The sequence below is a fragment of the Rhinopithecus roxellana genome, chromosome 14 (assembly GCF_007565055.1).
Source record: "Rhinopithecus roxellana isolate Shanxi Qingling chromosome 14, ASM756505v1, whole genome shotgun sequence".
Taxonomy (NCBI): Eukaryota; Metazoa; Chordata; class Mammalia; order Primates; family Cercopithecidae; genus Rhinopithecus; species Rhinopithecus roxellana.
In genome coordinates, this window is record NC_044562.1 from 61,279,103 (window position 1) to 61,291,415 (window position 12,313).

General features: G+C 44.5%; 1 protein-coding gene across 6 annotated transcripts in view; it reads left to right on the forward strand.

The window, feature by feature from the left end:
- Nucleotides 1-1,054: 1,054 nt before the first annotated feature.
- COL6A3 (collagen type VI alpha 3 chain) overlaps nt 1,055-12,313 on the forward strand; it is a 91,745-nt gene continuing 80,486 nt past the window's right edge. For 4 of the 6 annotated variants that reach the window (XM_010357930.2, XM_030916464.1, XM_010357926.2 and 1 more), the window contains exon 1: nt 1,200-1,456. The gene's annotated coding sequence lies outside the window, so the exon portion shown is untranslated. Of the gene's footprint in view, nt 1,126-1,199; nt 1,457-12,313 lie in introns of those variants that run through there. The other 2 variants (XM_030916462.1, XM_030916463.1) reach the window with 2 other exon arrangements.

The window sequence follows — 12,313 nt, forward strand, 5'->3', positions numbered from 1 at the left end:
CTTCCTTCCTTCCTTCCTTCCTTCCTTCCTTCCTTCCTTCCTTCCTTCCTTCCTTCCTTCCTTCCTCTCTCTCTCTTTCTCTTCTCTTTTCTCTTCCTTTCCTTTCCTTTCCTTTCACTTTCTCTCTTTTCTGGAGTCTCACTCTATTGCCCAGGCTGGAGTGCAGTGGTGCCATCTTGGCTCACTGCAATCTCCACCTCCTGGGTTCAAGCAATTGTCCTGCCTCGGCCTCCCAAATAGCTGGGACTACAAACGCCTGCCAGCACGCCTGGCTAATTTTTATATTTTTAGTAGAGATGGAGTTTCACCATGTTGGCCAGGCTGGTCTCCAACTCCTGACCTTGTGATCTGCCTGCCTCGGTCTCCCAAAGTGCTGGGATTACAGGCGTAAGCCACTGTGCCCAGCCTGTTTCTTTCATCTGTAAAATGGGGCCACAATTTCACCTAATAAAAAAAAAGACATCTTTCTATTTAAAAGGGCTCAGGGTGTTGATGTTTGTGATAAAGGAGAGAATGTGTTTTGAAGTGTTTTGAAATGTACAAAGCTTTCTAGAAACAGAAGTTCTTACTCAAGCATTTTCCTGAAGCTTTGGCAAGATAACCATTTTCATTACCCCTGTCTGTGCCTAGAATGGGCCTATAAGCTCCACAATCAGAATCATTAGATATAGAAACTAAAAGAAATGTAGCCTCCTTTTTTTGCCTTTTCATTGGTGAATAGAGCTTTGGTTAACGGAAAACCAAGACGATTTTAATTGCTGGTTTTTCTATTTGAAAGGGGAGGTTATTAGTAGAAGTCTCAATTCAGAAACTTCAAGAAGAAATGGGAGGGTGTGGTGAGGGTAAGGGGGGGACTGCATTTCCTGTTTTCCTTTCAGATGGTGTTGGAAAACATTGCAGGAAAACCATGGATACCCACGAAGAAATTCCAAAATTTATTCTTTTTGACGCCAAGGGCCCAGCCCAAAAGGTGACGAGTAGGAGTGGTCAATTTTTTTTAAGAGTTGGGGCTTGCGGGAGTCCAGCTAAACGCTTGTAGGGTGAAGACAGAATTCAGAGGGTGACATCAGCCCGAGCGGGGGCCAGAAGAAACAGTGGAGGAGTCTGGTTTCATTTACAGTTTGGGTCAGTTCTGCAGTGAGGAGGGGGAGAGGAGGGGTCAGGGACGGAGGAGGAGGAGGAGGAGGAGGAGCTGGAGGAAGCCCTGACTGGTATCCCTGGCCCCAGTCCAGTTTGGAGCTCAGTCTTCCACCAAAGGCTGTTCAGTTCTCCTGGGCTCCAGCCTCCTGCAAGGACTGCAAGAGTTTTCTTCCACAGGTCTGAGTCTCCACTTCTGTGGTGGAGAAAGGCTGCAAAAAGAAAAAGAGACACAGTGACTGGGAAAAATATGCATCCTCTTCAAACCTAATTGAGTCGAGGAGCCCAGGGACACACACGCCTTCAGGTTTGCTCAGGGGTGAGTGTGATTTCTGTTCTGTTTTTCCAGGTTCGGGGCTAGAAGGAAATGCTCTCAACCTGAAGTGACCGTTTCTAGGTAGCTTTAGTGGCTCTTACGTTCACGCTGTTCGCCAGTTTTCTGTACGTGTTTTAGGTCTCTGGAAGATTCTGCTGATTTTTCTTTCTCACCTTGTGGCAGTGGGGTTTCCTTAACTTGGTTAAGGTTGTGCTTGCCGAAGAGCGTGAGCGCTTTTCCACCGCGCGTCTGTGGCTGCTACGCGCGCCCTGTGCATTCCGGGCGGCAGCGTGTTTTGGCCCATGATTTATTTAAGTTACCACTGCCTTCTAAAACCCATTTGGGATCCGCTTTGTTTGCAGAAGCGTCTTTGCCGAGGACTAGCAGAGCTCCCTGGCGAGCGGCTCTGCTGGGAGATGTTTTCTGAGCTCTCGGGGTGGTGACACTAGGTTAGGGTGCAACAACCTGCATGGGTTTTCAGCCCAGGGCCGCCCACGGGAAGGTGCTGGTGGAGCACATCGGCTGCTTTCACGAGATTGGAGTGACTCTGGTGCCCAGGATGGGGGCCAAGTAAAGGGTCCCTCAGTCATTGCCATCAGGCTTTCGTCTTTTCAGGAACCTGATGTCTCTGTTGGAGACTTTGTCCCTTGGGGTTGCTTAAAGGAGTTGCAGGGGTCAGAGAAGAAGAAGGAATTTGGCATTTGGGCAGCATGCTGAGTGTCTAAGGCAAGGCCCCTGGGGCTGCAGGGCCAGCCCATGCTGCACAGAGGTGAGGCCAGTGCCAAGCTGGGAGGCCCCAAGGGCTGTTCCCTGGCCCGGAGGATGCAGGGTGGGGCTCGAGTCCTCTCTTGCTGAGGATGGAACACGTTCACTGACAGTGGCCAGCCTGTTTGGGGAACCTGTTTCAAGGGGCCTACTATGTTTGAAAATGAATGGGGATTGAAGTATGGGTGGAGTCACTGGGAGGGACTAGGGGGTGGTTGAAGAAAAATCTGCTTCCACAGGAAGCCCCAGGAGCCAGTTTCGTGGCTGGTGCAGACCCCAGGAGCAAACCCCTCTGAGCGCAGGGGAGTCTGCTGCACAGGATGGGGAGGCAGGGCTGTGGCCCCGGCTGACCAGCTTCTCTCCCCACACACAGCTCACCCCGATGAGGACCACAGGGTGCTAGAGCTGCAGGGTGCTCAGAGCTCACAGGGATGGTGGATGATTAACCTGGGATCCCCCAGCTCCCCAGGGTCCCATTCTTAACACTGTAAAACACTGAACCGAAATGGCTTTAAAATTGAAGTTACATTGCTCCTAAGCAAAACTATATTGAAAACTGAGTGGGTGGTCGTTGATGACATTACTGGGACTGCTGAGGTTTTTTTTGGGCTAAAGATAATGGAAGAGATTTTTGGTCAGAAGCCACTGATGTAGTCGTTTCCTGGTTTTCAAAATGAGCAACCAGGGGCTCTGAGATGTGGAATTCCTTGCCTAGGCCACGGTGCGAGTGTCTGAGATGGCAGTGAAATCCTTCCCCATTGCAGGAGAGCAGACAAGCCAGCAACGGAGGATCCCAAATAACTCATATCTAGTTGGGAAAACTACTTGGCGCTCACTGAGACTCTACCAATGAACTGAGAAAGAAGTGAGGTGGACTGTGGGAGGGCGCATCGGCTCTGTGACCGGAATCCGGGGCTGGCCGCCCTGCTCAGGCCACCTCCTGGGGGTGGAGGGCCCTGAGGGAGGGGACTTGGATGCTCTTCTTTCTGAAGTGGACTGTAGCTGAGGATGAAAGCCTGGGGTGGGGAGGCGGGGCTGTTACAGAGATCAGGATCTAGGAACGGCTGCCCGTCTGGACTTCTTTGTTTAGGCGAGGGTTTCTTGTAACCCAGAGGTTTACTTCTCTCCTTTCCTCACTCATGGTCGAGAGAAGCCAGGAAGCAGACACCGAGTGGAGAGGAGGGCTTGGGAAGCAATTCCATGTTGGGGTGAAGTGAGGCTGTCCTGTCTTTTCCTATCCAGGCATTGGAGGGTGTGGCCACAGCACCTTTCTGGGAGGTGGCTGGGGAAGCCTCTAGAATGTTAGCCCTTGGCCCCGCTCTTCCCTTGCTTGGCAGGGATCGTGTTCCACCCCACCATGGTTGTGGCCCACAGGTGAGGAGATGTGTGGCAAATGTCCAAACCTGGGGTCTAAGTGATATTTTTGATACGAGGTAGGCATCTTTCTGAAAAATTGTCTTCACTTTGCACTTCATTTTATTTCTAAAGCATTCAGGACTCAGCAAATTGCACTGACTTTATCATAAGTGCCTTTTGTGATTTCCTATCCTAGAACTTAATACGTCCCCGATGAGAAAGTAGGAAGACGCTCCTCTCTTCAGTTGATTGTTGATTTGTGGTTCCAACGAGGCTGCTCATCCTGACCTTAGTTTCAGGGACGGAACCCATAGACGCGGATGCCTAAAGCCGGCTTGAAAGGAGACCGCCTTCTTTGGAAGCTTTGGAAGCTGGCGGTGACTTTTTGCCAGCGAGGCTTCATTTGTTTCCTTGCTCAGAGTGTTTAGACAACTGGATCAAGCGTAGACTTCATCAGCGGTTGATATCACCTCCCACTTTTATGTGAAATTCCATGTTTAGGATTTAAAATTCACCGGCAAGTCATGAATACTATTGCGTGACACTTCCTTGCAGGCACAGTAGCAGCTTTAGCAAAAATTTTTATTTGAAAGTTCAGTTTTGTCACTGCTCTTTTTGGAAGAAGCTGAAAATCTAGTATCTCTCGGGGGAAGAATCGCAGGTGGTTTCCATCTGACGGGGATGTTGTGTACCAGGCAGCTTTTTCGCCCTGACTTAAGGGAGCAAATTTTCACGGCGTCCTGGCTGCAGCAAGTGGGCAGTAAAAGCACACTGCTGCTACATAAATAGCTGACGATTTGAGAAGGGACCTGACATTTAAAGAAAATCCTATTAGCTCTAGCTAAGGAAATGAAAGCCACAAACCATCCAAATTTTAAAGCAGGGGAGCTTTAAAGGTTCCTGCTAATTCAGACAGCTATGAACTAGACAAGAATGGTTATCTTCATTCTCGCATTTCTAGATACAGCTTCTCTGCTTCCACTGTAAAACTTCGGTGGAATTCAGTGTAAAACTTCAGTGCAAAGAAAGGGCAATCCTACTCTTTAAATAAAAGATGTTGCTTGCCCCCTCTAATGTGTGGTTACGAATGTCTTATTTGCAGGGAGTATTCCACAGGTCCTGATTTTGCAGAGATATTCCCTTTAAGAATTCACTTTGTTAATTTTGAAAAATATAATTTTAATACATTCTGGTCTTATAGTCCATTTTGGGAAGGAGATGAAATTTTGAGGGCTGGGCACTGTAGCTCATCTCCGTAATCCCAGTATTTTGGAAGACTGAGGTGGGTGGATCGCTTGAGCCCAGGAGTTTGAGACAAGCCTGGGCAACATACGAAGACTTTGTCTTTACAAAAATAATTTAAAAAATTAACCAGGCATGGTGGCATGCGCCTGTGATCTCAGCTATGAGGTTGAGCCTGGGAGGTTGAGGCTGCAGTGAACCGTGACTACGCCACTGCACTGCACTTCAGAGCCTGGGCGACAGAAAAAGACCCTGACTCAAAAAAAAAAAAAAAAAGAAAAAAAAAAGAAATTTTGAGTTAGCACGTTCATCCTGGTCTAGCTGTTTTTGAAAAGGCAGTTTGGTTTTCTTTCCTCTAGAGGGAGGTGTATCTCTGCAAGCTCCAGAAAAATCTCTGAAGTGGTGCCTGGAGTCTCCCAGGGTGGGGTTTCAGGGTTTGCAGTGACTCAGGGATGACCATCTCAACAGAGCTTGTGGGCAACTTTAGGACTGACATTTCCATACATGATTATCATTATTATATTTATTGTGGCTGTTCATAATAACTGAAGTGGACACACATTAGAGCTTTGTTTTTCTTCTCTGTGCGGATGTAAGTGTATGGAGATGAAATTGTGCCATCAAAGGAGGCAATCTTTGTTCTCAAACAATTGCATTACAAGGGTATTCAGCAACTAAAATATTTTATAGGAAGCATTTTACCCATATCTAATCACAGAGGTTTAAATGAACAGTCGGGTGCTTGGGAACCAAAGTAAGTTTGCATATTCATGCCATTGTGGATCCCTGTAGAATTACTGGATTTTAGAACTGTGAGGGTGTTCATGACATGTCCTTTGATACTTTCCCCTAATGGACAATGGGTTTTAACATACTTTTAAAAATTCACACAAGCTACAATTGTGAATGTCTCATCTTAAATATTTGTTAATACAAATATAAATTACTGATGCTCAGATTTATGTTTGTTAGCTTGAGATAACCAGTGTTAAGACCCTGAGGGAGATAATTCTAGCTCAGAGCAAAAATAATAATAATTATAAAAACAAAACAAAACAAAACAAAAAAAACCTAACCCTTTAGTTAGTCTTTGTGTTCTCATGTTTACTTAAGTTTAACAAGACCTATTGTGCATCACGGCCTTGAGCGCTGAGGTTCAGGGAGGGGATAAAAATGACCAAGACATAGCCCCCTCTCTTCTGGTTGGCAAACATATAATTTCTGTTTGGCTAATTGAAATATCAAAAAAACTATCACCTTGGTGGATGGTTTCTCCACGCCTTTTATACTTCAGATGAAGACAGAGAGCTCAGAAAGGTATGCCCAGCGACAGGGCCACAGAGCTAGTAGCAGAAGTGTCTGATGTTTCCAATATGCAGACATCTTGGACTCTGGACATTTCAAGGGGGACAAGCCTTTAAGATTGTATTTTAGGGTGCCGTGTGGAGAAAAGTACTCTTGCCATTCCCAGTCTTCCTTGGAGTAACCTCTTTTAAGTTGATTCAGCAGAGGAGTAACTGTTGTTTAAAAAAATCTGGAAAGAAAAAGGAGAGAAGAAAAAAACAAATACGAAAAGTTCTGCCAAACCCTCTCCCAAAGGCAAATTGTTAGTCTTGTAGGGGTCTGGCAGCATTTAGCACAGTGTGATCCTACTGCTCTCCTGAAGTTTAAAACTCATGAAATACAGAGAAACGTTTGAGAATTGTGAGTGACCACGGATAAGTACAATGGGAAATGTTTCTGTAAAACCCCCGGTGTGTACTATACATTAGATTTTCAGGAACCCAGAACATCAGGAATTGGCCACTGGAAGGAAGAGCTCATGGCTCGGTTTAATTTCAAAATTAAAAATTGAACAGCAGCTGGAGTTGACTCAGATCTCAAGGGAAACCATTCCAGGAAACTGGTTTTTCACTTCTGGAATCTTCATTAGTTGATTCAGCAGCCCAGGGCTGGTACCCAGAATTAGTGCCAAGTCAGCTAAACCCACAGCTGGCCCGGCGGTGCACCAGGGTGCTCTGTTTCTAATTGGGGCTGCAGAAAACCCATCACTCCTCAGAGCCCAAGGCAACAGATGGAAGAGAGCAGTTGCAGGACTTTGGCCTGTTTGAGCAACAGACAAGGAGCATTCTTTTACACAAAAGGGAGGCTGGGAGAGATTGGCCGACCATTGCTGACAGAGGCAGTAAGGAAGTAGAATTTCCCAGGTTATTGCAATAAATCCAGCATGGATGATATTTTATCAGATGTTCCAACTTGATTTTTGAAAAGGTTTCTATGTTCAATAATAATTTTCTCTTCTCTACTTGATTATGAATTAGACTAGAAAACAAACAAAATATCTAACTTTTCTTTTTACAATGGGAGCACCTTTCAGCCATTTTAATCATTTACGATGGAGCTTCACAGTTTTGGAAAGGTCAGTAGCACCCAAGTTCATTGCCAAGAAGGAAAGAGACAGGAATAAGTGCCAAGCTCCAATTTGGATCCAGCAGCGTCATGTGGCAAGGGGTTGGAATGGAGTGGGCATTTGTGCAATATTTCTTGAAGCATTTTCTAACGCACCCTCTTCTTTAACGTTGAAATGGAACTAGTCTCTGCCTGATGTTTATAATTAGCAGTGTAAGTGCAGACAAAATCTCGTCTGGCTGCCATATATTTCAGAATGTGGAATGTGTTTTACATTTGCCTGGTGGTGTCTAGCTTTTCAAATCACACCAGATATGGAACTTTCTGCTTCATGGTTATTATCTTGAATGCTAGGAATATGTTTTAAAGTAACTTTTTCAAATATCTGGGCAATTAATCTGGAGTTTCTTAATTGCCTTTGTAATGGGAAGGAGGCCCACCCCTGAGGAGCTTGGCCGAAGGCTGGCCGGAGGGCGGCATGTTCTTACAGGTGCTCTCATTCACAGAGTGGGGCATTGCTAGGGGATGTCCAGGCCCTCTCTTTCTGCATTGCTTTGTTATAATCCACGAGTGGCAGGACAGGTGTTGCTTTGTTAGATTTTACCGGGAAGAGCCGAAGATCTCAAATTGGCTACTCCATATCTAACAAGGACACAGTAGGTGACAAAATACCCCAGTAGGTAACAAAGGAGGTCTAGTTACCCTGCCTGATGAGAAGAGTTTTAAAATGTTGCTATCACAGGAGGCACATTCAGTTTGAGTCAAACAAATCACTGTTCTAGAGTATTTTCATAGAATAGAAATTTGAAGGCCAGTGTGGTGGCTCATGCCTGTAATCCCAGCACTTTGGGAGGCTGGGACAGGAGGATCCCTTGAGCCCAAGAGTTTGAGACCCACCTGGGCAATATAGCGAGACCTTGTTTCTACCAAAATTCAAAAAAAATTAGCCAGGCATGGTGGCACACACCTGTAGTCCTAGCTACTTGGGAGGCTGAGGTGGGAGGATTGCTTGATCTCAGGAAGTTGAGGCTGCAGTAAGCTCTGATCGTGCCACTGTATTCCGACCTGGACAACAGACCTATACTCTGTCTCAAAAAATAAATAAATAAATAAATAAATAAATAAATAAATAAATAAATGAAAAAAGTAAAAAAGAAATATGAAATCCAAGTTGTTAAATAAACAGGACAAAACCAAAATTTGATGTATTTCTTGGAGCTGTTCCAAAACACTTACTTTTGAGGATTCTCCTTTGGGTCTTTCAAACAGCAAGAGCATATTAAATTCCACTCTCCTCCTACCCTAACTGCAGGACTTAATAAATCCTTTCTTAGCTTCCTCCCTGAGGTAAAGAATGGGGACTCCTTTCCCAGGATTCAGGCAAAACGAGAAAGAGTGAGAAAAAGAGAAAGAAATGGGCACTCCTTCTCACAGTCTAGGAACGGGTGTGGCAAAGGCAAGGGTGGATGAGTGCCTCGAATTTACTGAAATTTGACTTTTTATTTCACAGTCAGTGTGCACGGCTCTCCCACTGTGGTCTTTGACTATTTCTAGTGCTCCCATTTTAACCAGGACAATTAGGAACTAACAGAAGTCCCAGAACTTGATAGGAGGGACAGACTGATTTTAAAAAGCAGTGCTTGGAGAAAACCAAAAAAATGGCTTCAAAATGGAGCTCTAGATTTATTTGAGTCTTTGTTTTACAATTATTTCCTTGTATGCATGTGTGTGTCTCTTTCTTAAAAAAGATTTCCAGACATGGAAAATGAAAAAGGTTTTGAGTAGGCTGAATGAAAACTAATTTACAAAATTGCAAGATAGCTTGGGAAATCATATTCATTGGAATATGATTGAACATGATTTCAGGCTGAAGGGCCATGTAGGGCAACCTTTGTAATGAAAGGTATCCTTTTAAATTTCAAAGGGATAGAAACTAGATGGGAAAAGGCACCTCAAATCCTTTTTAGAATGAGGCAGAGTAAACAAAAAAATGAATAATCCTAAATAGAAAGATGAGAATGAAAATGTGATGAATGTCTCTTATTGAATCTGTTGCCTTTAGGACACAGAATCTGGGATGAAGGAACAGACCCCTTCCAGCCCAAGGGTCTCAAGTAGCCAATTCTTAGTCTTTTTCATATTTGAAAGAATGATAGCAGACAGCCGAATTCTACTGACATAGAATCTGTGGTGTGTCACCACCAAGGAAGTCTATTTCTTCCCCAAAAGACATGCGGAGTTTCCTTGAGATCTGGGTCAAATCTGGCACAGCCTCTAGGGTTTCCTGGGGTTCTTCCCATGAGCTTTGGAAATGCTAACTTGGGTTAGGTTTCTGGTTCTACCTTGTTTTATCTAGGTAGCTTTGAACAATCACTTTGGCTTGCTGGGGTTTCAATTTCTCAGCTCTAAAATGGAGGGAAATCAGCCATTGGGCAGTGGGGAGGAGGATGTGAAGTTCTACCCACAAGACAGAAGCCCAGGAAGCGTTACCAGCGCTCTCCTCTCTCCTTCCTCGGGGAGGGTGGTGTCGGCCAGTGAGCGGGGATGGCTGCCTCATTCCTCCTCGTTGAAGTGGGCGGGTGGTCATTTGGGGAGATGGTGTTTGACATCTTGTAATAATCTAAATGAAAAAGTTCTCCAAAATTTGCTGCCAGGGAATTTCGTTTTTTATATAAATGGAGACTCCAGGACATGATAAACAATAGAAGAGAGTTAATTGCAAATGAAAATATCAGCAAATATTCAACAACTGGGCTGGGAGCCCACGAGCCACAAGACCTGCTTCCCGCATGATGGCAGGAAAGTGTGTGGGGCCAAAGGCGTTTTTCCCACCTGGGAATTCAGCTCAGCTGAACCACATGAGTTCTGAGTCATCAGTGGAGCCTGGATAACACATTGTCCTACAGGCATCATCTCCCGTCCTTTTCAGAACTGGAAGGGCTCCTTTCCTTCTCTTCCTTCCCCTCCTCTTCCCTCAATATCTGGATATATTCTGGATAAAATAATTCCTGTGCACAGTGTATTTGTTCCATTACTTTGTGTTCCAATGGGAAGTATCTCCATTGAGGGGGTTACTCTTCTAAAGATTCGTATCTTGAAAATAAAAATCTTTACATATGATTTTCAATGAACTAAAGGTTTGTTTTACTCACAGAATTGTTGAAGTAAGTGAGTGACGTCTTAGAAAGACTTCCCAGATTTTATTTTGTAACTGTTTAGATTGTATTGAGCACTCTGGAAGACGAGAAAGGTAGTTTTGGAATTGCTCCAGAGTGAGCCCACTCAATACTTTCTATGTGACAGAAACAGTGGATTCAAAGGTGTTCACTGTGTGAGGGATGGGAATGGTAAAGAAAACTATTAGCAAAACCTGCTCAAGGCATAATTCATTTGTGCTCTTTGTCAATGCTCCCTGCAGAGGAGTCTTCCCATCCCAGACTCAACAGTGAGGGGACAGCTCTCATCTTATCACATGTCCTATTTTCTCCACCTGGATTACAAAGCTGAATGCTTTACAAAGAGCTTCTCTTGTGTTCTTATTCACAAACAAGATTACCGCTTAAAATCATGCCTCTTGAACATGGATTAAACATTTAAAATAATTGAACTGGATCTTCCTGAAGATTTGCATTAAAATTTTTAATTGAAGCAGTGATGCTTAAACTTTGGGGGGTGAGGAGTGGCACAACTGCCTTTTAGAATCACATACAAACATGGACCCTTATCCCCAGAAAAACCCTCATCCACAGATGCAATTTTGCACTCAACTGTGGGAGGATCATAGACTCCTGGAATCTGTTGATCCCATATTAAAACATTGATCTAGACCAATTACAATAATGCAGTTTGTTTTGGAAAGAACAGGCCATTTTCCTGGAAAGAATCTAGCACGAAGTTTATACCTTTGCTAACAAAAATTGACCCTCCAGTTTGATAGAAAGAATCAAGAATAGCACATATGAAATGTACTTTTATATTATTCTAAAGTGTATATCGTTATTTAATTGAGGTCATACAAAAAATTAGATATTGCAATTTTTTTTTTTTTTTTTTTTTTTTTTTTTTTTTTTTAAGAATCAGGAATGGGTCTAACAGACTGTTGGGAAGAAAGGTAGAGCTTGGTGGAAAGGTCTGGAAGGTTCCCAGGGTTGCATGGGGTTGAGGGATTCCTAGAGAGTGAAGGGGCAAAGATGGGGCTGTAGCACAGTGGGGGTAGGGTCATCCTAAGTGGAGGGAGGAGAATGGGCAGTCCAGCTTGTCAGGGGTCCCTGAGCCCTGCTGTGCTGGGACTATGCTAAAACTTGGGAGCATTGTCAAACCACAGCATAAGCACTGGAGACTGCTCTTCTACATTGTGTTAACATATATCCATGTCCAAAAGGCAGTGACCATTGTAAGGCAAAAAAATCAGGCTGAGCTTCTGCAATGCTGCCATTACCACCAATCATTGCTGTCACTTTGCTGCAGAAAGAAATGTGTTCTGTTGATGGCTGGCCTCCTGAGCATCATTAGAACAGTATTCCTTTCTCACTGTTGATATATTTCCAAGAGACCACTGTATTGACAGGTGGTTCTGTTTTAGCTGCTGAGATCACGCCTTCAAGTTCTCAGAATCTGAATCACAGGGTAGATTTGTTTCAACACAGGTGGTACTTTTTGTTGATTTTTTTTTGGAAATCCAAAGCCACATGGGTCCTGGTGTTCATTGCCTTGTTTATGGCTTCATCTGTCTCCATCTCACCAATTTTTGGCAGGTCAGGCTTAAGGCCCACACTGTGTTCCATCTTCCTCATAGCTGGGCCACACGATTTGGACTACAGCTTCTCCCTCTGGGCCTGACCTCAGTCAGGAGGAATTTCATGGCAAATCCATGGGACTGAGCTTCAGGTTTCCTTTGCACCCACTTAGCTCCTGTCCTTGACTGGCAGTCTCAATAACTCTCTGTGGCTCTCCCTCTACTTTTGCTAAGTGGTCCATCTGGACACTAGTCCGCTGCTCCATTCATGGCAAAGTTACATCACTCATCAGCCAGGCAGACTCTCCTCTGCTGTCAATCTTCAGATGGCAAGGCTGAGAACATTAGATCAT